The 23,784-nt window shown below is 34.7% G+C and overlaps 1 protein-coding gene across 4 annotated transcripts in view; it reads left to right on the top strand.

The window, feature by feature from the left end:
* The window catches only part of LOC114345343 (uncharacterized), a 1,044,574-nt gene that overhangs the window by 847,841 nt on the left and 172,949 nt on the right, over positions 1-23,784 (top strand). Inside the window, exon 1 of one of the 4 annotated variants that reach the window (XR_007699346.1) lies at positions 20,155-21,456. The exons of the other annotated variants lie outside the window; for them this stretch is intronic. The gene's annotated coding sequence lies outside the window, so the exon portion shown is untranslated. Of the gene's footprint in view, positions 1-20,154; positions 21,457-23,784 lie in introns of those variants that run through there. 4 annotated transcript variants of the gene reach the window in all.

The following is a 23,784-nucleotide window of genomic DNA, read 5'->3' on the forward strand; positions in this document are numbered from 1 at the left end:
CAGGAACTCGGAAAAGATCCGAGGAATTTATAATATTCACGATGTATACAAATATCACGAATAAAAGACAGATACATGAAGTAGATAGTAAGTTAGGATATAAGACGTAGATTAAAGTAAGGAAATATACAGGGAGTTGGTTTTGCCTCGAGAAAATTTATTTAAAAATGCAGATAAATTTTATCGAATACAAGGCGGGGATTTGTTATATTTCTATTTGATATGAAAATTAAATTTTGATAATTATAAACAGAATTCAATTTAATATAAAATATTTTCAATTTTCTCAACCACGGGCATATAAATTTAGAACAACCTGTATACAACAAATTGTTATATTTAATTTTAAGAAGTGATTAAACGAAACTCGGGACAATGAGCTTAGAATAAACAAAGTGAATGGCGCGTACCATTATCGTTGTTCGCGGAAGGTTCGATCATTAGCCTATGCTAAATAAAACTCAAGTGAAATCGATAATAGGTCATTATCGTTGTTCGCGGAAGGTTCGATCATTAGCCTATGCTAAATAAGACTCAGTTGAAGTAGATAATAGGTCATTAAATTTTGTAAATAGTAGAAAGTAAATTTAGAATTGGAATTAACTATTTTTTTTTGAAATCCATTAAGCATATTTAGAAAGATTAAAAATTGGTTTTGAGGAATACTGCGAATGAGAGTTGGTGGTGGAAGGTTGTTTTGTGAATCTGGAAGGGATATTTAGAAAGTAGGGGAATGAATGACAAATAGAGATCAGAATGTTTTGAGCTGTCGAGAAGTGAAGTCGAGTAGTAGACGGTAGTGTACGGAGAGTGAGAAAGCCGGTGTAGTTCCGTGAGTGTGGAGATCTATCGTGGAACGAGAAGTAGGCCAGGTGGAGAGTAAAGAACCTCCTTGAGCCAAGAGTGTCCCGGTAGCTGATTGCAGTTTCGAAAAAGGTAGAACACAGCATCACGACAGAAGCAGGAGCGAGAGCTATACGAGCTAATCTTCAAAGGAGAACATTACTGAAAGCCAGGACGAGGTTTTGATCGCAGCCAAGGATAGCAGGAAACGGGTCTTGTGTGAAGACATTCTCAGTTCACCAGAAAAAGGTCAGTCTCATTTGTTTGGACATGAATGTATGGGTTTTTCGTATTAAATACCACATTATAAATTGAAGAACATAATCAATAATATCAGAAAAGCTTCATCAAACTTAAATAGAATTGTTGCTAATAAATCCTAATAGTTAAATGTTAATAAAAACTTTCAATTGGAAACCAAAAGGAAATAAGATTCCCATTTGTAAATGTTATGTTTAAGAATAATAAGATCTAGCACATATTAAGCAGTGATTGCCATTTAAATAAAATAAACAATATTTTGATTATAATTGTAACCCATATGTGTGTATTATTTTACTCTTTTCTTTCCTATCCCGATTAGGAACCATTGAGAAATACTGAGAAGCCACGTAAGTAAGTAATTAATTTTATAATTCGCCCTGAGATTGAAAACATATTGATATGTGATCTGGTTAATTAATTAAATTATTATTAATGCATTGATTAAATTAAATGACAAATAAGAATATTATCTCATATCAATAATCAAGATCACATCATATATATATATATATATATATATATATATATATATATATATATATATATATATATATATATATATTATATAATATATCATATAATATATACCATATACCAGAGCAGACACAGCCTCATCACCTCGTTGCCTAACCGGGAGTGGTTTTCAAAATCTAAAAAAAATCATTTGAGCTCTAGGCTCAGCAGATAGGCATCTGCGTTATTTGAGCTCTAGGCTCAGCAGATAGGCATCTGCTTTAACTCCACCAAACGCCTAGCGAGTTTCAGGGAATTTTTATCGGCAACGGTTCAGCAAAAATGAGGATTTAGAATCTCCATTCTAAATACCTCAATGAGACAGAATGTACCCATTTGTCTCAAGTCGAGATCGGTAACTTTACGTTAGAAGTCTCACAGGGAATATACTCACTTCAACAACTAGACCAAAATAAAAGAAGACTAAAAAAGGGTATAAAACAACAAGGACTAAAAACGACATACCAAAATCAAAGAGGATGTCAATTTCTTATCAAGACTAAGGAAAATAAAAAAAATTAAGGGGAACAGAAAATAGGGGATCAGGACTAAGGGGATGACATAATATCTTCATCAGATACAAAAGGTTTTAAGTCTTTAACATGCCATTTACCAAGATCAGAACCGTTTAAATCAGAGAGACGATACACCACTGGTGACAACTTTTCACTGAGTGTAGCTTCAATGTACCTCGGTCCTAGTTTAGACATAAACTTTTTAGCTGCATTAGACAGGACTTTATTCCTTTTCCATACTTTATCTCCTACTTGGAATTGGACTTCTCTTCTTCGTAAGTTGTAACTTCTAGTGTTACGTTCATATCCTTTTCGAAGATTAGCCCTGACCTTATCGAAGACTTGACTTACTTTTACTTCTGAAGCGTACATATCACGGTTACCAGGAATAATTTCTAGATCTTGGTTCCATTGATCTTTTTGATCAATACCATAGTAATTTCCACTTAGGGGAACATGAAGGCCATAATTAAGTAAAGCTGGGGTATATCCAGTTATCTCATGCTTTGCGGTGTTAATAGCTTGTCTGATCTTTGCTAAATTCTTGTCCCAGTCTACGTGTTTTTTTACACACATACGGATTGCTGTTCCAATAGTTTTATTATTCCTTTCCACAAAATTACATTGTGGTGCATACACGGGGCTAAACCATACTTTCTGAACATTATACCTACTACAGAGATTAATTAGAAGAGGGTTGTTCAGATTTGAGGCATTATCACAAATCACATACTGGGGAACACCAAACATCAGGAAGACGTTATCTTCCAAAAATTCAACTATACTCTTAGCTGTAGCCTTCCTCAAAGGATGGACTAAGGTATATTTACTAAACCAATCAGCAACCACTAATAACCACGTTAACCCACTAATAACCCACTAATAACCTTTTTTAGAACGAACAAAGGGACCTATCAGATCAATGGCAACTATCTGCCAGGGGAATTGAGCTTCTCTTTGCTTACCCATTTTACCTAATGGAGCATGATTTGGTGTTTTCTGAGCACCACATACTCTACATGATCTGACAAACTTAAAGACATCGCAACGCATTTTGGGCCAATAGTACCTTTCTTGAATACGGAACAAAGTTTTATAGAATCCAAAATAAGCACATGTAGGTGGCTCATGACAAGACTGAATAACTTCTAGTCTTTGGGGTTTGGGTACTAAAATTTTCCATTCAACATCATTAGTCTTAAAAGAATTTGGGGATGGGGCATACTTGTAGATAAAATCATTTTCCACTTTCCATTGTGGAAAATTATCAGGGGAACGGAGTATCTTCGATCTTAAATCATCGAACCAAGGGTCTATTCTATCAATATCTATTTCTAGATACTTAACATTTTTGGTATCATTGGTATGGGCTCGGGATAAAGCATCAGGGACTAAATGGGATGTTTCTTTTCTATGAATCAAATCGAAAGTATGTTGTCTACAGAGAAGTGAATGTTGGTCTATAATGATCGAAAACTTAACTCCTTCAATATAATCTCGAAATTTCTCGATAGCGAAGATCACTGCGAGACATTCTCGCTCTGTAACTGAATAATTTCTTTCAGTTCGGGAAAGAGACCTACTAGCATAAGCTATAACTTTTTCTTCACCATCAATAGTTTGAGTCAAGACACCACCAAGTGTTTTCTCTTCCTTTTGGGAAGAATGCCATGTTCCATCTCTAAAATTCAACAACACCGAAAATTTATGCATAAAGTTACTTCCTAAAATAAAACTATGGGGAACGGAGGGTACAACAAGAAATGTTACCATTTGGGAAACACCATCCGCCTCAATTGGAAGATCAATATTACCAACTACGGATTTATGAGAACCATCTGCTAAGCAGACGTGTTTACAGGGAGTAGAATTAGTGGTACCTACTACGGATGTAGTGCAACCACTATCTAAAAGAGCGATAAAAATTTTAGAAAAGACAGAAATACTAATATGAGGACGTTTTTCACGATCTTTTTCAAAAAGAGGGTTAAGTATGCTTCGGGAAGGTTTGTCGGGCTTAACTCTAACTGGAGTGCAACTGCCGACTGGCTGCACACTACCTAGTTTTTTTGACACTTACAGGAGGAAGTGCTCACACCTTTATGCCCACAACGAGAACAAAATATTTCTCTGTATCTACAATCACGAGAAACATGATTGGGCTCACCACAAATCCAACAAAAAATTTTCCTAGGGTTTCTTTGTGTTTGGTAGAGAGGGGATTTCATCAAAGGAGATAAATAAGAAGAAGACTGATTTCTGTGGGGTGGATAAGAAGAAGAAGACTGATTTCTGTGGGGTGGATAAGAAAAAGAAGACTGATGTCTTTCTGGTGGATAAGAAGACTGATGTCTTTCTGGTGGATAAAAATACTGATGTCTTTCTGGTGGATAAGAAGAAGATTGATGTCTTTCATCAGTATCTACTGGAGGACTGGGTCTCTCATTTCTCTGTCTGGAATTGGTATTGGATTTCTTAAAAGGACGATCTTGCTTTTCTGGTTTGTCTCTTTTGGGGTTTTCAGGCTTGTCTTGTTTATCAAGTACCTGAAGATTCTCTTGGGGTTTCTCTGTATCTTCTAATGAGATACCAGCAAGACCTTTTGTAGTTTGAAGCAGAGGCAAAACATTTTGCTCCAAACGTTTAACAGTAGAGACTAAAATTTCTACAGTGGGAAAATCTTGAAGGGCTATGAGTGGAATATAATCCACTAAAATATTTTTTCTTAAGATTTTAACTCGTTGTGCTTCAGATGGGTACTCTTCCAAACGTCTAAAGAGAGTCTCCATGATTGAGGAATAAATAGTGATAGACTCAGACTTTTTTGTTTTCGACTTTTAATATCGTCGAAAAGATTATCATTATAATCTGGGAGTAGGAAAGCAGTTTTGAGTAAGGTTACCAACTCATTCCAACTGTAAACAGTATTTCTAACACTTCTATACCAAATAGCAGCGTTTCTGTCAAATAAGTCAAAATCTGATCTAAACAGGACATCATGAGAAATATTTCTGGACCTAGCAGAATCTCTTATTTTTTCTAAAAATGTGGGAAGGGCTTTACTCTCACCATTAAATTTGATATTTAAATCAGAAACTCTAACAGGAGTTGAAACTTGTATAATAGGTGCCGAAACTGAACTAATAGGGGCAACAGGGACTGAAGTTGTATCACTAGTCGATGGGATGGACATATTATCGGATGTCTCTTCATTTTCCAAGACATCTCCTGTCAACATCAATAAATCCATTTTATAGTTTTCAATAACTTCTATTACATTTTCACCTACATTGTCAGGGAAATTTTCTAATCTGAAATCCAGATGAGTGGACCTTGTTTTGAAACGAGCAAAGTCAGCTTTTGTTGACTGTGCATCCATTGTTTTTGCAATAGTTTGCAAATCTTTGAGTATTGCCTGAATTACAGGTAACTCTTTATCAGGATCGACTACAATTTTAGTAAAATCGATGGCAGATGAGGTAGTCTCTTTACTTAACTGACCTCTCAATAACTTATGTTTTTCCTCAACGTTTTTATTTTGTACCTTAAAACCTCTTATGAGCCTCTATGTTCATAAGATAACTCTTCTGTTTTCAGATCATTTACCTGGGTAGACTTCATTTTTTAAAACTGGGGTGAAAGTAACACGCAAGGGAAAGACAGAAGGGAATAGTGACAAAATATGACTTTCAACAAAAGACCGTTTCTATTTATCAAACGAAAGCAAACGTCACCTGTCCAACGCGACCGGATCCCAAATCACCAGCCTTGTCACAGCTTCTGCTCTTGGCCTACAATCATTCAGTAAATAAAAGAGGGGTCAATGAACTATTTGTCAAAAATTCACACTCACGTACTAACAGGGAACAACAGACTCAAAAATTTTAGACACAACAAGGATATTCAAACACAAACAATATTGAAACTTGCTTCTCGAATGAGCTTACTCAGGAAACACCAACAATGGTTCTTGTTCCGATAATTAATGGAAGTGTTCCTAGACAACTAAGCACGCTTCCTCTATCACGAGTATTACACTTGTGATGTATTCTGGTATAAGAAGGGAAAGACAAATATTAATCGGACTGACTAACTCCTTTACTTTACGGGTACGCTCCGACTAATTCACAGAAAGGCTCCAAATAATTTACACGTAGGCTCCAACTAACCTTTGGTATCCTTATGACACTGACAAAGCTAGATTAGTTGAGAAAAAAAAAATAATGGGACTAAAAGCTCAAACGAAAACTACCAGACTATACACATATACTCAAACGGCAAACAAAAAGAATCACAAAATCAAGTTATTCTGTAAAAAATTGTCAATCAATTATGAATAAATGCACAAATATAACAATAATGTTATACTTTTTAAATAGTTTCAATATTAAAATGTTCAACACTACTTATATAGACTACCTGTCTATATTATACTCATCAATATTTAAAAAAAATTTAAATAATGCTTTCACCACGGGTACTGTATCAACATCTACCATAAATACATACATAAAAATAATGTTGATACACTACAATGAGTACATATTTACACCTATTAAAAAATTTATACCACTTCGTAACGTTAAAAAAATGTAGGGGCTCTTTCTAGGCTACCGACATAAGTTTTTGGGCTAAACTACGTTAGGATACTGATATGATAGTATAATCGATCTCAAATCTGGGGCAAAAAAATAATTTAAGTTGAAAAACAGTTGGGGCTAGCTAAAAAAAGTAAACTGTTTGGGAACAACTTAATGATAGGACTGGGGATGAAAAGAAACAGATTTGTAGCTTAATACGTTGTGTGCTATTTGTAGCTCGACACTTTGGGTGCCATTTTTAACATTTTCCAATGGAGCCGGAAGCAGGCTAAAAAAAAATGAGTCGAGCTCCACAGGTTGGGCGACATTTGTAACAATTAGAAATAGGGAGGAAGAAGAGTTCAAGTAGGATGAATACTATTTTTTAAATAGAAAGGGGTCTGGAGAAAAATTAGGGGATATTTCTAAAAGCTACTTGCTACGACAGCTCATGGTTGTGCGGTGGCGGGTCATAGGTTCGTTTAAGGAACTAGGGAGTATCAACTACTATTACCAAATGAAATAAGAGTACTTACACAGATATCCTAGGTGTTTACATAGAAATGATCCTGGATATATTTTGTTTGAGGGCGCCTTACCAGGAGTTTCTTTTATACAATCCAATATTTTCTTAATATGTATACTCTAAAATACTTTTAAATGTGTGGTTAAAATTTTGCTAATAGGTAGTTATAAATAAACAGGACAAATAAAGTTACATATTTATTGAAAACTTTTCCTGTCAAACAACAAAACAAACATTAGATTTTATAGGTTACATTGGCGATATTTACCTGTGACTAAAATATATCTACTTTCTATAAAATAGATATGGTGCACCACAAAATAAGCAAATTTATTGTTTTATTGACTTGATATCTGTCACATTTAAAATATAGCATTTATATTATTAAAAAGGAAAAATGTTTATTTTTACTGAAACTTGAAAATAACAACTGTCAGTTACGTCACTTGTCAAATATCATTCCAAAAATATTTATGTCTCAATTAATTTTTATATGGTTAAATCACAATTTTGATTTAACAATCATTTTTATAATGATGGAAGCAAATATTTTTCTGATCCAATCAAAAGTTTACTTGTTATATTTTTATTTTTAAATTCAAAAAAAATTATTTATATTCATCAAAAAAATTACTTTAATCCTTGAATCTAAATTTTTTAATTAAAATAGTCACTATACCTTAAACTTTGAAAATATTCATTTGTCACAACATTACTTCACCATAGGAAAGTTTTAACAGATCACTCATACGTCACCATACGTCACTCGACGGATGACTGGAAAATTCCACTGCTATGATAATATGTAGGTATTATACCATAACAAACAGGAAAATGCTAATTTACCTCTAGTTTTTTAATCCAGGAAACTTAGGTTTAATCCATTACCATGTAACCATAACCAATATTATTATAACCAGCTATAAAGGTTTCATAACAGCTCACCGGCTTCACAAAGGACTAGATACGCCACCATAAGTTTACAAAAGCGTATAATCAAATAATTCACTAATCAACAGAACTGCTACACTATTAAATGATCAAACCATTAAATATTTCACCAAAAGAACTTTAATAGATCCCAAATTTAACTTGGAAATTCTTTTGTGGAACAAAAATATGCCGGTTAGAATCTAACTTTTTGACATGTTTATCGGTCAAAAACTATTTTGAGACTCCTCGTTCTTTGCGATTCTCTCTAAATATTCCTACTCATGTCGTATCAACTTCGTATTTTCGTTCGTCGTAGCCAATCACGACTAACGATTTTTACGCGACATTTGAACAGGCCAATGACTGCTTTCTGGTTCTATCACTAGAATATTCTAATGACAAAAACGTAATTTTCCCTACAAGAAGAACGCATGGCAAATTATCTCGATTTCCAAAAAACACATATTTCTTCTTAGAATGTAACGGCTTATTTAATATTGTGAAACAGTTCAGGGGCGGGTTAGAAATTTTTATTCGACTTGAATTTCTATAAAGAATTGACAAAAATATTTGGATTTACTTAGAAAGGGATTATAATTACTATATAAATTAATATATTTATATTTCCGCTGGTTTTATAAATGTTATAATCTGGCTAAAAGATATCGACTATTCGAGTAATTGGTTAATCTAACTCTTGGTGGGGTCAAAGGATCCAGATTTATCGATGGTTCTAAAGTATCCTCCTTAATGAAATTAATATGAGAACGGAAAGGATCTTTAGATTTGCAAATTGCGATGACCTGCTTGTCTGTCAGTATATTTGTGGTATCAACTTCATTCTTGTTGTTACTTGGAATGGTAATTGGATTTTCCAAGTTAACCTGGCTTCTGATGTTCTTCGGATTTATATTTGTCTTAGAAGAAGTCTTTGGTTCGGAGTATAAGGATTCAGTAGACTACTTAACGTTTACACCAGGTGGCCAAATTTCCTTATTAAATAATAAGTCAATAGATGTGTTAGACTTAATACCTATTTTGAATAAGGAGCCAGTTTCTGAGTTGGCATCTTTAAGGAGGGCGTAACATCGTATATATTCCTTGATACCTAGCTTCTCTTTAATATAATAAACTACCTGTATAGGTGTGTACAAGAATAAAAAACCGCTAAACGCCGTAAAAATGAGTGGCGCATAAAATATTCCAGCTACAAAAGATCTGATATGAATGTTACGTGGAGCGAAAATGGATTTTCATTTGATGCAAAACAAAATTTTAGTTTTATTTTATCAATAATATTTGCTAAATTTGAAGTAAACGCGCCACAAAAGAGTAACTTTGATACAGTTTGAATTTTGAAACTCTTTTGTGACGCGTTTACTTCAAATTTAGCAAATATTATGGAAAAATATTTTAAAATAAAACTAAAATTTTGTTTTGCATCAAATGAAAATCCATTTTCGCGCCAGCAGAACATTGTCAAAACATACAACAACGATCTACAATCACATTTATCAAATTTTCAAATAGATAAACCGCAAGAACATCTCCCAGATGCAGATGTAGCAAAAAGTGATGGTGAATGGGTAGCAGTCCACCATAATAAACGTCAACGCAATGACGACAGTCCTGATTTGAAAAAAACCAAACAAGCTACACTCAATGATTATTGGCTGAGTAAAACTGTTCATACATCTAACAGATACGAGTTACTTGAAGATGATACATTTCGTGAAGAATTTGTAACGTTGGAAGACCGAAGAGAGGATCAGCCACCACCCATATTTATACAAAATGTTGAACGCATCAAACCACTACAGGAATTACTACAGAAGATAACTCCAGGTAAATATACTTTAAAATGTCTTGCTAACAATCAAATTAAAGTTCAAGCTGATTCATCAAAAACCTACTCAATAATCGTAAAATCTCTATCAGAAAAAAATACTCAGTACCATACATACCAACTAAAACAAAACCGAGGATTCCGAGTTGTTATACGTCATATCCACCCTTCAACAGATCCAGACGACATTAAAAAGGCATTGCTGGATCTCGGGCATACTGCAATGAACATCTCTAATATTAAGCAAAGAGGCACAAAGAAAGATCTGCCGCTATTTAATATAGAACTGGCTATTCACAGCAATAATAAAGATATATATGAGATCACGAAATTACTCAACACTATTGTCACAGTTGAGGCACCGCATCCGAAGAGGGAACTACCTCAATGTCAAAGATGTCAACATTTTGGCCACACACACAATTATTGCCACAGGAGTCCGCGCTGCGTAAAATGCGTAGGAGATCACCTATCGTCTAAATGTCCAAAAGAAAAGAATATAAAAGATGTCCAATGTGTAAATTGTCGAGAAAATCATCCTGCAAGCTACAAGGGATGTTCTGTATACAAAGAACTGCAAAAGAAAAAATTTCCATCGCTTTGAGAAAAAAACGCAAGTCAACCACCTCGTGTTGCACATTCGTCAATCACTCAACCAAATATCAGTTATGCGAACATTGCTGCAGGAAAAGATAATAAAAATACAACTAACAAAAATGAGACTACTCATGAAATAGAAACAGCAACCCCCCAACACATACAAAACAATTTAGAACTTGTGGTACATAAACTAATGGAAAGAATGGATAAGATGTTTGATCTAATAATGTCTCTGATATCTAAGCTTAATCTTCAACACTAAACTTAAGATGTGCTGTTGGAATGCCAATGGCTTAACTAATCATTTTCATGAAGTAAAAGCTTTTATTTATTCTCATAATCTAGATGTTATGTTTATTTCCGAAGCACACATGACTATTAAGAGTTATTTTAATATTCCCAAATATTCAACCTACGTAACTCAACATCCATTAGGAAAGGCCCATGGAGGTACGGCAATTATTATAAGAAATAATATTAAGCATCATGAAATAAACAAAATTAGCAGAGTCAACATTCAAGCTACATCAGTGTCGGTAGAAGATTCACAAGGCTCGATTATTTTATCTGCTGTTTACTGTCCACCGAATAAAATAATTAAAGCTGATCATTTTACTGAATACTTTGAGATACTCGGACACCGTTTCATTGCTGCTGGAGATTACAATGCCAAACATCACAAATGGAGCTCCAGAATCATAACCTCACGAGGGCGAGAATTATTAAAAAGTATTAATGAGAATCATTTAAGTTCTCTCTCTACTGGACAGCCTACTTATTGGCCCACTGATAGACAAAAAATTCCTGATCTTATTGATTTCGCTATATTAAAAGGAATAACACACACCCATATCCAAATTTCTCCTTCTTTTGACCTATCATCGGATCATTCCCCTTTCTTCATAGACCTACTAAGCCAAATTCACAATTGTCCTAAACTTCTAACAGTGTGTAATAAAAGAACAAACTGGGATAGGTATAGAGAAGAAATAAAATCATCCATTAACCTAAACTTGCCTCTTAAAAGTGACAGGGACATAGAAAATGCAGTCACTCACTTAACTACAGTTATTCAGCAAGCTGCTTGGTCGTCCACTCCAGAAATTACCTACACACACAACTCCGAGTCGTATCCTGCTCACATAAATACACTTATACAGGAAAAAAGAAAACTAAGAAAGAGGTGGCAACTCACTAGACACCCAGAAGATAAAACAAATTTTAATAGAGCGTGCAGATTACTCAAAAGAAAGTTGATCCAACATAAAGACAATGGAATCAACAATTATTTAAAGAACCTCTCACCTTCAGATGATACAAATTATTCTCTGTGGAAACTAACAAAAAAACGTAAAGACAACGAACAAATGAATATGCCAATCAGGAAACTAAATGGCACATGGGCTAAAACTGACAAAGATAAAGCTTATACTTTCGCAAATCATTTATGCGAGGTATTTCAACCGCATCAGAGGGAAGTCTCAGCTGAAGAAGAAGAAGATATTCATGAAGTCATAAACGCACCATATCAAATGGCTCCGCCTATTAAAATTTTCAAGAAATCTGAAGTAGAAGAAGTAATTGATAATCTGGAGAATAAGAGGTCACCTGGGTATGATATAATATCTAGTTTGGTCCTAAAAAATCTACCCAACGAAGGTGTAAGCTTAATTACTTATATATTTAATTCAATATTAAAAACAGGTTACTTTCCACTCCAATGGAAAGTAGCTCAAATTGTTCTAATCCCAAAACCTAATAAGTATCACGCGGAAGTATCTTCATATCGTCCAATAAGCTTGTTGCCTATTATATCTAAAGTGTTCGAGCGGCTTTTCCTGAGAAGAATAGAGCCTGCATTAGACAGCAACAATGTTTTACCTAATTATCAGTTTGGCTTTAGGAAACAACATGGTACCATCGAGCAAATTCATAGGGTAGTAAAAACTATCAGAAATTCGCTCGAACATAAAAATTACTGTACAGCTGCATTCCTAGATGTCTCACAGGCATTCGATAAAGTTTGGCATGTAGGTCTTATCTCCAAGATTAAATCCATATTTCCTTATCCCATAAGTTCACTATTAAGATCATATCTGACAGATAGATTTTTTCAAGTCAAAAGAGGAGGGGAAATTACTAACCTGTTTCCAATATGTTCTGGAGTTCCACAAGGAAGTATATTAGGACCAACACTTTACTTAATATACACATCGGATCTTCCAACCACCATTAATACAACAATTGCTACATATGCGGATGACACAGTTATAATGGCTTCAAATCCTATAGCAACAGAAGCATCCGAGGTATTGCAAAATCATCTGACTGAACTAGAGAGCTGGCTTAAATTGTGGCGAGTACAAGTCAACAGTTTAAAATCCACACAAATAACATTTACTTTAAAAAAAGGTGTCGCGCCTCCGGTTTCTGTAAATAACACTCCACTACCAGTCAATACCGCCGTAAAATACCTGGGAATTCATTTAGATAGTAAACTTAATTGGGGCACCCACATCTGGAAGAAACGTCTTCAACTCGGCCTAATCTACAGGAAAATGTATTGGTACATGAGTAGGAAATCAAATCTTAGCCTGAAGAACAAAATTATGATTTATAAATGTATTTTAAAACCGGTGTGGCTATATGCAGCACAAATATGGGGAACAGCTAGTAATACCAACATTCAAAAACTTCAACGGTTCCAATCAAAAGTGTTGCGCCAGATCTGCAATGCCCCTTGGTATGTTACGAACCAGAGATTGCACCACGACCTACAGCTACCAACAGTTAGCGAAGCAATATCTGCTGTAAATTCTAGATACAAGACAAGACTATCCTGCCATCCAAATCCACTCGCCACGGACCTGCTCAACATTTCTCATGAAAGACGATTAAAAAGACCTGACCCTTTGGACCTCTAGTACATCTGGACATCAGAGCAACAACAGAGTGCAGTGTCATAGTGCAGTGAAATAATCATGTTTTAGTTTAAGTGATTTTTAAACTTCTTTCGTATTTTTATTCATGTTCCTTAGACTTTTAATAATCATATTTTTATTGTCTGAACTGTCCACTATACTAAATTTTATCTATGTATTATGTTCCAAGTAATTGTTATGGCTTATTTTAAAATTATAATGTTATATGTCTTACTGGGTGCTCGCCACTGGGCGGCTTCCATCTGTGTTATTTTTCAATAATATTATGTATTGCTTATTGTTTGTGATCAGACAGATTGCAATAAACGTTGGATGTTAAAAAAAAATTTTTTTTTCGCGCCACGTAACATTCATATCAGATCTTTTGTAACTGGAATATTTTATGCGCCACTCATTTTTACGGCGTTTAGCGGTTTTTTATTCTTGTATCAGGAGTTTTTCAAAGGTATTTATGAATTAAATGTATAAAGAGCAAGTAAAGCGGCGGGATCTCTTAATGACACAATCTGGAAGAACAAACACTTAAGACAAGACACAAAAGCAAGAATCTATAAAGCAGCAATTAGACCTATATTAACATACACGGCGGAGACAAGGCCTGACACATCTAAAACGAGACGACTACTAGAAACAACAGAGATGAAAATACTCCGACGAATATCAGGGAAAAGTCTGTTGGATAGGGAGAGGAGCGAAAACATAAGAAGATCATGCAATATAGAAGACATAAATGGATGGGTGACAAAACGGAAACAGGAGTGGAACGAACACATTAGTAGAATGGCAGAGGATAGGATAGTACGAATAGCACGAGATAAGTCACCAAATGGACGAAGAAGTATTGGCAGACCAAGAAAAAGGTGGTGCGATAACCTAAACAATTTAGGAGGATAATATTGGAGAAGAAACAGGCTTTAAAGCCTACATACAAGAAGGAAGAAGAAGAAGAAGAATGTATAAAGTTTAATGCAATGTTCCTCTATTACACGTCAAACTTTATAAATTGTCACCTTTGTTGCATTATCTCCCAAATGATCTAGTGTCCATCGAATGTACACTAGATTTTTTTCTATTCGAAATAGATTGAAAAAAATATATATTGAGATGGCCGGTAAATGAAGTCGGATTGCCCGTTGCCAGATCAAATTTAGTGTCGTAACCACTACAACTACATAAACCATTTGGGGAATAATCGTTAATTGGATTATTCTTTTGTATCTTAATAACTTCTAAACGGCTTAACCGATTTTGATCAGTAAACATGAGTTTGAAACGTATTAACCAGTAGTATCTGATGGATCTAAGGTCAAGTATGATAACTGAAGCTATTTCAGGAATTATTGAGCTTTCGAAACCGTTTTTCCCACAGGAAATAGATTTTATCATATTTATGAAGCCTATAACCTAAAAATTCGAATTTTCCGGGATATGAGGTACACATCGTTAGACTTGTCTTGAGTCCTTCTACAAAGGCTAAGTTATTGGCGCAATTCGTACGTTGAAATGTTGAGTAATTGTCGAAAAACCAAAATTTTTAAAGTTTATTTTTTCAGTTTTTCGGCTATACTGAGCCGTGTATATGTCTGATCCTAACGGCTTAGACACCATTTGAAAGCTTAAGTCAACACTATTGATTTGATGTACCTGAGTTTCTCCTGCCTCTTTGTGATCCGAATCACCGTTCGGATATCCCCAAAAAATATGCCGTTTTGTACCTACCAAGTCCTATAGCTGGCTTATGGGTGGTCAAAAGTAACAAACTACACCGGTTCTAAATCGGCCCTGACCCCCTCTTTAAACACAGAGAAAAATATCAAATCGGTTTAACTTTCAAACACACATACATACATATCCACAAACATTTTCCCTTTTTTAAATAAAAATTGAGTCACATTTCTAAGCTCTATAACTTTTGAATGGTATGACCGATTTTCAAAATTAGACATGATCAGTTCTATTAGAAGCCGCAAAGGTTGGACAAATTTTTAAACTTTTTGGGAGTTTTGGTGACGAGAACGAAAAAGAGGCCCTAAATAGGAAGGGCCGTAAAATCTACACCCTTGGACCAAAATCGATGGTTGACATATAAATGGGTGAGTCTTTTCTGAACTTTAAGATGGGAGTTGGCCCAATTTTCAATTCAGTCAGATTTAGAAAATCGAAAATTTTGTGTATATATAGTGTCGCGTGTAGGGTGGTGTGGGTGTGCGCCACTGGCGAGAACTGCCGTTCTCTGGTAATGTTCAAAATTAGACATGCGTTGGAAAGGTAATGATCAGTACTGTTAGAAGCCCCAAAAGTCGGACTTAAATTTTCGAAGTTTTTTGGGAGTTTTGGGGACCAGAACGAAAAACAGACCCTAAATAGGAAGGGCCGTAAAATCGACACCCTTGGACCAAAATGGATGGTTGACATATGAATGGGTGAGTCTTTTTCTGAACTTGAAGATGGGAGTTGGCAAAATTTTCAATTCAGTCAGATTTAGAAAATTGAAAATTTCGTATATATTATAATAGTGTCGCGTGTAGGGGGGTGTATTTCTGCGCCACTGGCGAGAACTGCCGTTATCTGGTAATCTTTCCGATATAAAACTAACAGCTTCGATAACTAATAAATCGAAAACTATTAATTTTATCAAAAAAATGTATAATGAACATTTTTTGCTTATAATTAATATTTTTACCAGCATTTGCGGTCAAAATATAAAAAAAATTTCCACCCTCGAGATGAGGTGGCAACCACCCCATGGTAAAAGCGTCTTTCGGCATCATATAGATTTTGATCCTTGGACTATCCACTACTTATTGTCAAATTTTTAAGCAAATTGATCCATTCTGTAAAAATTGCGAAGTGAAAAATTTCAGTTCCTGGACTAATTATACTTTTGGAGTTCTATAACTTCTGAACGACTTACCTGATGTTGATCACTAAACATGAATTTGAAACGTATTGACAAGTAGTATCTGATGCATCCAAGATCGAGTATGATAAGTGAACGTATTACAGGAATTATTGAGCTTGAAAAACCGTTTTTTCCCATAAGAAATAGATTAGATCATATTTATGAAGCCTATAACTTAAAAATTCGAATTTTCCCAGATATAAGGTATACACCGTTAGACGCGTCCTGAGTCCTTCTACAAACTCTCAGTTATTAGCGAAATTCGTAGGTTGAAATTTTGAGTAATTGTCGAAAAACCAAAATTTTAAAAGTTTAATTTTTCAGTTTTTTGGCTATGGTGAGCACTCTGTATGTCTCAGCTTAATCGCTTAAGCACCATTTGAAAGCTTAACTCAACCCTATTGATTTGGTGTATTTGCGGTTTTCCTGTCTTTCCTTGAACCTAAGATATATACGCCCAAAAAATATGCTATTTTGTATTTACCCAGTCCTCTAGCTAACTTACGGGTAGTCAGAAGTCAAAAATTAGACCGGTTCTGAATCGGCCCTCACACCCTCTTGAAACACAGGAAAAAAATTCAGATCGGTTTAACTTTTCCACACACATACATACAAACATACATACATATCCACAAACATTTTCAATTTTTTAAATAAAAATTGAGTCATATTTCTGAGCTCGATAACTTTTGAATGGTATAACCGATTTTCAAAATTAAACATGCGTTGGAAAGGTAATGATCTATGCTATCAGAAGCCGCAAAGGTCGGGCTTAAATTTTTGAAATTTTTGGGAGGTTTGGGGACGAGAACGAAAAACAGGCTTTAAATGGGAAGGGCCGTAAAATCCACACCCTTGGACCAAAATGGAGAAGTAACATATGGATGGACGAGTCTTTTCCTAAACTTTAAGATGGGATTTGGCCCAATTTTCAATTCAGTCAGGTTTAGAAAATCTAAAATTTCGTGTATATGTAGTGTCGCTTGTAGGGGTGTTGTGCGCCACTGGTGAGAACTGCCGTTCTCTGTGGATATTGGGGTTATGTTGCTAATGACGACAAAGTGACATTTATCTTCTGCATTTTTTGTTTTTTTGACTGTACTGGTTTCGAAACGCTGGGTGTCTTCATTTTGGGTACTTGAAGTGGCATACACTATGTTTTTCTTCGATACCTCTTTCTTCGTTGGTATAGTAGGTAGTATGTTGGAAAGATTACACATTTGATTAGATATTTCACTGATGTTTGAAGAGAGCCTCTGCAATCCCAACTTTATCTCAGATGAATATGTATCTTGGATTTGAAACCTAATCGTGTCATTGGAACAGCCGAAAAAATCTGACGATATATTAAAAATATCTTGTTCCATCTGCCTTATGGATTTTAAAAGATATTCAGGATATAACAGGTTATTTCATTTATGAATTTCGTCAATTTTTTTTGTAAGATAGTCTAATTTGCCGTCATTTTTAGCTAATAACTCATATGTCTCGATAAAAACAAGCAAAATATCTGTGAGTTTTTTAGTAACTTGAATTAAGGCGTCCAAGTTCTCTTGTGGTATTTGATTTTTTTGATAAATTTGTTACTTTTTCATTTAAACATCTGAGGCTAGGTGAGTCACACAATGTACAGAAAAACCTTAAATGGGCATTTTTTGGATCTAGTAGAGATTTTGAGGTGGTTTTATTGAGACCCGAACAAAAATATCGTCTACAGTCCCCCTCCCCATGGCAACGTATCTTATATTTGTCGTTTTCGGAAAATTCAGTCAAGCAAAGATCACAATTGTAGATCATGGTGGTCAAGGTTAAGCAATATTTAACTGTGTCGTTGAACGTAAAAAAAGTAAACAAAATATAGAATAGAACAAATCTAATAACACCTACAACGAGTTTAGTTACAGAGTAGTAGTGTAGTGTTGGCAGTTCTGTGTCGTATCTTCTATCTATCCAGCATTGTTGTTAAGACCAGCTCGTATGAAAAGTTGATTTTCCTAAAACTCATGAATTCTTTCTTGGCTTGGGTCAGAACTTCTCAAGATTTTTTGCAGTGGAATTGAGTTTTCAATAGAACGCCTTCTCAGCCGTCTCAAAAAGGGCATTGTCGGATTTTCGGTTGTTACTCACTTTGTACCTTCTTAGTCGTCCTGAATAAACGGAGAGTTTTTGTTTTAATTTATCCAGGCACTGTTGGGGTGTGTTATTTTCTAGATCATATCTTGCGTGTGTTGCAGTACTCAGTATTATTTCTTCAGCTCTTCTGATGACTTTCTACTTCTTACACCTAGTATATACTCTGTGACTTGACCAATATCCCTACGCAGTAATTCAAACTTTCCGAGCAGTCTTTTTTCCCAGAGTGCAATTCTATTACCAGTCCATCCGTTGTTAGTACTCCGTCGTGTTCTGATCTTAATGCCCATTACATTAGCAATTGCTGTTGCTGCACAGTATATTAGCATGTGCAAATATTCTAATGTGTGGGCTTCTACGAAATAATTGGGTAGGACTTCAGTGTTCACAATTTGTAACATCGCCCCTAGTTTCTAACAAGAGTTTATTCGTAGTAGCGGTGGTCTGCTAAGTGGGTTTTTTCCATTAAACTCATGTACCGCACGTGCCATTTCGCTTACTAGGTTATCACGTAACTCGTTGTTGTCCTGCTCGGTATTGTCAGGTTGAGTTTCTTGTATGTCACGCTCAGCAATCTGCTCATGAACTTCATCAGGGACTTGATCTCCAATTACTACATGATTATCAATTTCCCGTTCGACTTCGCTTCGGATGGTATTGCGTCTTGTCTCTGGGATAAGGTTGTTTCTTAGAATTACCTGGTATTGGTCTGATACTCGTTGCTCCGATGCTTGAATATCTGGGTACGTCCTGCAAAATTCGGCATACAGCTGTTGTCGGTAGCCGATTGTTTCTTGACCGAGGTTTGTCACCTTGTAGTAGAAGCGCAAAATGTTTTCGTTAATGGACACAGTCCATTTCATGCGCTGCCTCGGTCGTCCCGCTTGAGTGAGCGCCAGCTGAAGTTCCAGCGCAGCACCTTCGGCGGGTGGAGCTCTTGTTGTTGTTTGGCTCACTTATGGTTGTGGTTGTGGTTGGGCTCTAGCTGATTGTATGACAGGGGCCCGCCTCCTCAACACACTGCCACCGACGTCCCGCATGCTGCAACGTCCAGCTCCGGCTCCAGACGTGCCCTGGCGATCCCCAGGAAGCGATCCTAAACATAAATTTTTAATCTTTATTCTCATGGGTGTGCATTTTATACCTACTCCCAGGTGTCAGTTTTTGTCCCACGGCAAGTATCCCTGCTACTCTCTGGGTATTGGCGCTACGAATACCCAGAAAGCATCCCCCATTCGGAGGGGGCCGCGCCTCATAGAAGAACTGACACAAAACTCCCACAGGAAAAATGAATAATATTTTATTATTATTATTATTACTATCGATTCTGAACTGATGAAATAAACTAGACAATTTGTTCTCCACAGTTAATGATTCATATCATCCATTGTCTACTGTTTGTTTTCACCTTATCTAGATGTCTTGTTTTTGATTGCAAATTAATTTAATTATTTTCTATTGTGAAGAGAGCATAACACAAAACAATATAAGAAAACAACTCGTTAGTTGTAATTCTAATACCGCAGTAAATGTCAATATATTGACAATACTGTCTCTAAAAGTCAGTTTTTATAAAATTTCATGTAACCATTTTTAAAACAATCCACTAAATCATTTTAATCTTAAAAAACATTCATTTAGTCGATCATAACCAAAGTTATACTTTTAAAACATATCTCATGCTGATTTTTAACAAAATAATACAGATACAAAATGGAATTGACCGATAATATCGAAAACTCAGATTCAAAGATATTGACTTTTAGTTCTCATACCTCTTCAGACTGTGGAAATGGAGACTTCGATATGGATGATATTGCTAATATCAGGGAGCTTTCAAACCAAACTAGTTATATGCGTCCCCGGTCTACCAAGGAATTTGAAGACGAACTTTCCAACCTCAAAAAGGAAAATTTTAATCTTAAACTAAGGATATATTTTTTAGAAGAAAAGATGGGAAGCAGTTTTACATTAGATAAAGATAATATGGTGAAGCAATATATAGAATTGCAAGTAAGCTATGCTAACCTAAAAGAAGAGCTTGAAGAAAAACAACATCTTTTATGTCAAGCTGTTACAGCTATAGAGATAGATGACAAAGAACATAAAAAATATGTAGCTAATAAAGATGAGCAAATATTCAAGTTACAACAAGAAATAGAAAAGCTTAGGACTCAATTGCAAGATACAAAGTACGAAATCGATAGTGGGTATTTTAGCAGTAATACTACAAACAATATGAATAACGAACTTGAACAAAAAATGAAAATACTAGAACAAGAACTTCAATCAGAAAAAGACAATAATATTTCCTTGCAGTTTGTAATCAGTCAAATTGAAACTTTTAAAAGTCGTTGTGACAATATGCAAAAGGAACTTCAAGCTAAAGAGGCAATATTAGAAACCCTAAAAACTGAAAATACAGCCTTAAATTCTAGAATTTCAGCATACTCCATTCAGATGAAAGATACTCAACAAAAACTGGAGTTTACATGTAAAGAAAACCAAAAATTGACAACAAAGATTATTTTAGAACACCAAAAATTTGATGAACTATTATCGAATTATAAAGAACTTAATAGTAAATACAATTACACTAAAGCAGGACTCGAAAGAGAACACAAAGAATTTGAAACTATGAAATTAGAATATGACAAAAAAATATGCGAATTAGAAAAAGAAAATAGTAAACTTAGGTTGAAAATTAGAGACCTGCGATTAAAATTGGATGCGGCGTTAACAGAAATTAAGAAAAATCAAACTCTAGCATTTAGAACTCAACAACACCTACAAGAATTAAGAAAAAGAACACATTACATGTACAAGTAAATTTTTGACTTACCCACTCAAGTCACTCAAGTAGGTACTTTATTGGCATTGGTAAAAGTACAAAATTTTCTTGATTTCGAGATACGTTTTGACATACAATGGGAAATAATATCAAAGTTAAAAAGTTTAAGCTCAAGAATCCCTATTTCTGTAACTTAAGTAAACTCAAAAAATATAAAATATATCATACATTACGGCTACGTAGCTAATTTAAAAACAAAATTAAAATCAGTTATTTCTAATCCTATCAGTAACAAAATAGTTTCCACAAATTGACTTCTATAATATAAAAATAAATATATTATTATTTAACTGCTTCACTAAACAATTACCGCACTATTTCCTTTACAAAAATTCTACATAAAGAAACTCATATTATTTCCTACTACTATTACATATATGTCGGTTTATAACGTTTTTCGCCGTTTTCTGACTTCCAATCGCCATTTCGTCCGGTTGTTCCGTAAGTCCTCTTCTATGTTTCTTTCTCTCAGCTCTCTGTCTATTCGTTGGCTCCAAATGTTCTCTGTTAATCTCGTTTTATCTTTGGTTCTGGTTGCGATTTTAGTATTTCCTTACGTATTCGTTGTTTATCCATTCTTTGTATATGTCCGAACGAGATAAGTTGTTTTGTTGAAAAGTCATCCGTGATCGTTCGTTTGATTCCCAATATTTCTCTGTTGCGTTCATTAGTAATAATTTCTCTTCTAGATATTCCTGCTGCCCTCCAAAAATCCATTTTCGTTGATGTCAGTGTTACCAGTGTACAGCAGTTTCTTTCAGTAGCCATACCTCACAGCTGTATATAGTAACTGTTCACTATAATCTCATATACTCTCTTTATATTTTTTTTTGTTGATGGATAGTGTTTAACATTGTGATGGCTTTTTTACCTGACGTATTTCTATCTTTTATGGTTTTGTCTAATGTTCTTTTTAATGTAGATGCAGAAGTTGAGAGCGATGTCGTCATCAGCAGCGAAGAAGATGTGTATTTATTTCAGTTTTTAATATTTTTGGATTACAGTTATTTGTATAATCGCGTAAATTAATGATTAATTGAATTAATATGATTATTTTTTCACTATATATTTATTCAGCGATGGCAGTAATTTATATGCTATACACTAAAATCTAATAATCGAGAAAAGTGATAGTTTTTAATAATATACGGTTATTATGAAACGAGTAGGTAAATTTGGACATCTTTAGCAACTTCAAACATTGTTTACATGCACTGCATCGCTTATTGGAATTAAGTGTTGATATTTGTAGTCGTAGTAGTGCTTTATCATGGCGATGTCGTTTAACATGAGATATATTTGTTCTCCTCCAATGCACAAGTATTCGGTTTTGTTTTTATTCACTTCTAGACTCCATAACTTATAATACTTCACTTAATTTTCGGGTCATATAGTTTAAATCATCATAAGCTTGAGCCATTATTAGGTATGGCTTATTAGCTTTGAGTCTGCAAAGTAAAGCGAGTATACCCTAGTGTTGGTGAGTGATATCTCCCGTTGTTCTACATTTTTGTTTCTATATTTTTAATGCACTTAAACGACAGAAAAGTGTGTGTCCTTTTGATGTTACAGATCCTGTTGTTATTTGTTTCCCTGTTTCTATTTTTGTTTTTTCCTGCGATTAGTAATTTAATTTATTATCTAATTTAATTTAGATTTTATCATCTGTTCTAACCCTCGTAAGGCGGTGCTTAGATTCTTACGTAAACAACGGTGCGGGGCGCATTTGAACCCCATCTGTATATTAATTTTTTTATATGTGAACGTCGGGAAAATTAATTAAAAAGATAATTAGGACTTCATTATTTATTATAGTACGAAACATAGTTTTACAATAAACTACCCATTTCTTCTTAAAAAAAATTATCGTCTCAAGACAAACACATAAAATTGTTCACAGAATGGGCAACACAATGTTTTTACACACAATACAGTTATGCCGGGACATTCGGTCTTTTTCTCTGACATAAGTAACACCGACCTTGTCCCGTAGGTCTGTTAGCTTTAGGTGGAACATCAGAAACTTCCAATTCAGGAAGTACATATTTTATATTTTAGTATTACTTCTATATCCATGTATTATTGATATTATTTATAATTTAAACAAAATTATAGTAAAGTCAGAATTTGGTATTAATTTTGAGAGTAAATTAAATGTAAGACCAAATACTTACGATGTCGGGATAGTATCACGGGGTTTTTCCTGGTTTTCCCTTGTGATTTACTATGAGATCTCCAACGCGAGAATTTTAATGTCACCGTTGCATGTGGTTGTCTTTTTAAAGACAGATCACATGCTATGATTTTTTTGTGACGAATATTCTTGAGTTGGGGTT

Source organism: Diabrotica virgifera, chromosome 7 (genome assembly GCF_917563875.1).
Source record: "Diabrotica virgifera virgifera chromosome 7, PGI_DIABVI_V3a".
NCBI lineage: Eukaryota > Metazoa > Arthropoda > Insecta > Coleoptera > Chrysomelidae > Diabrotica > Diabrotica virgifera.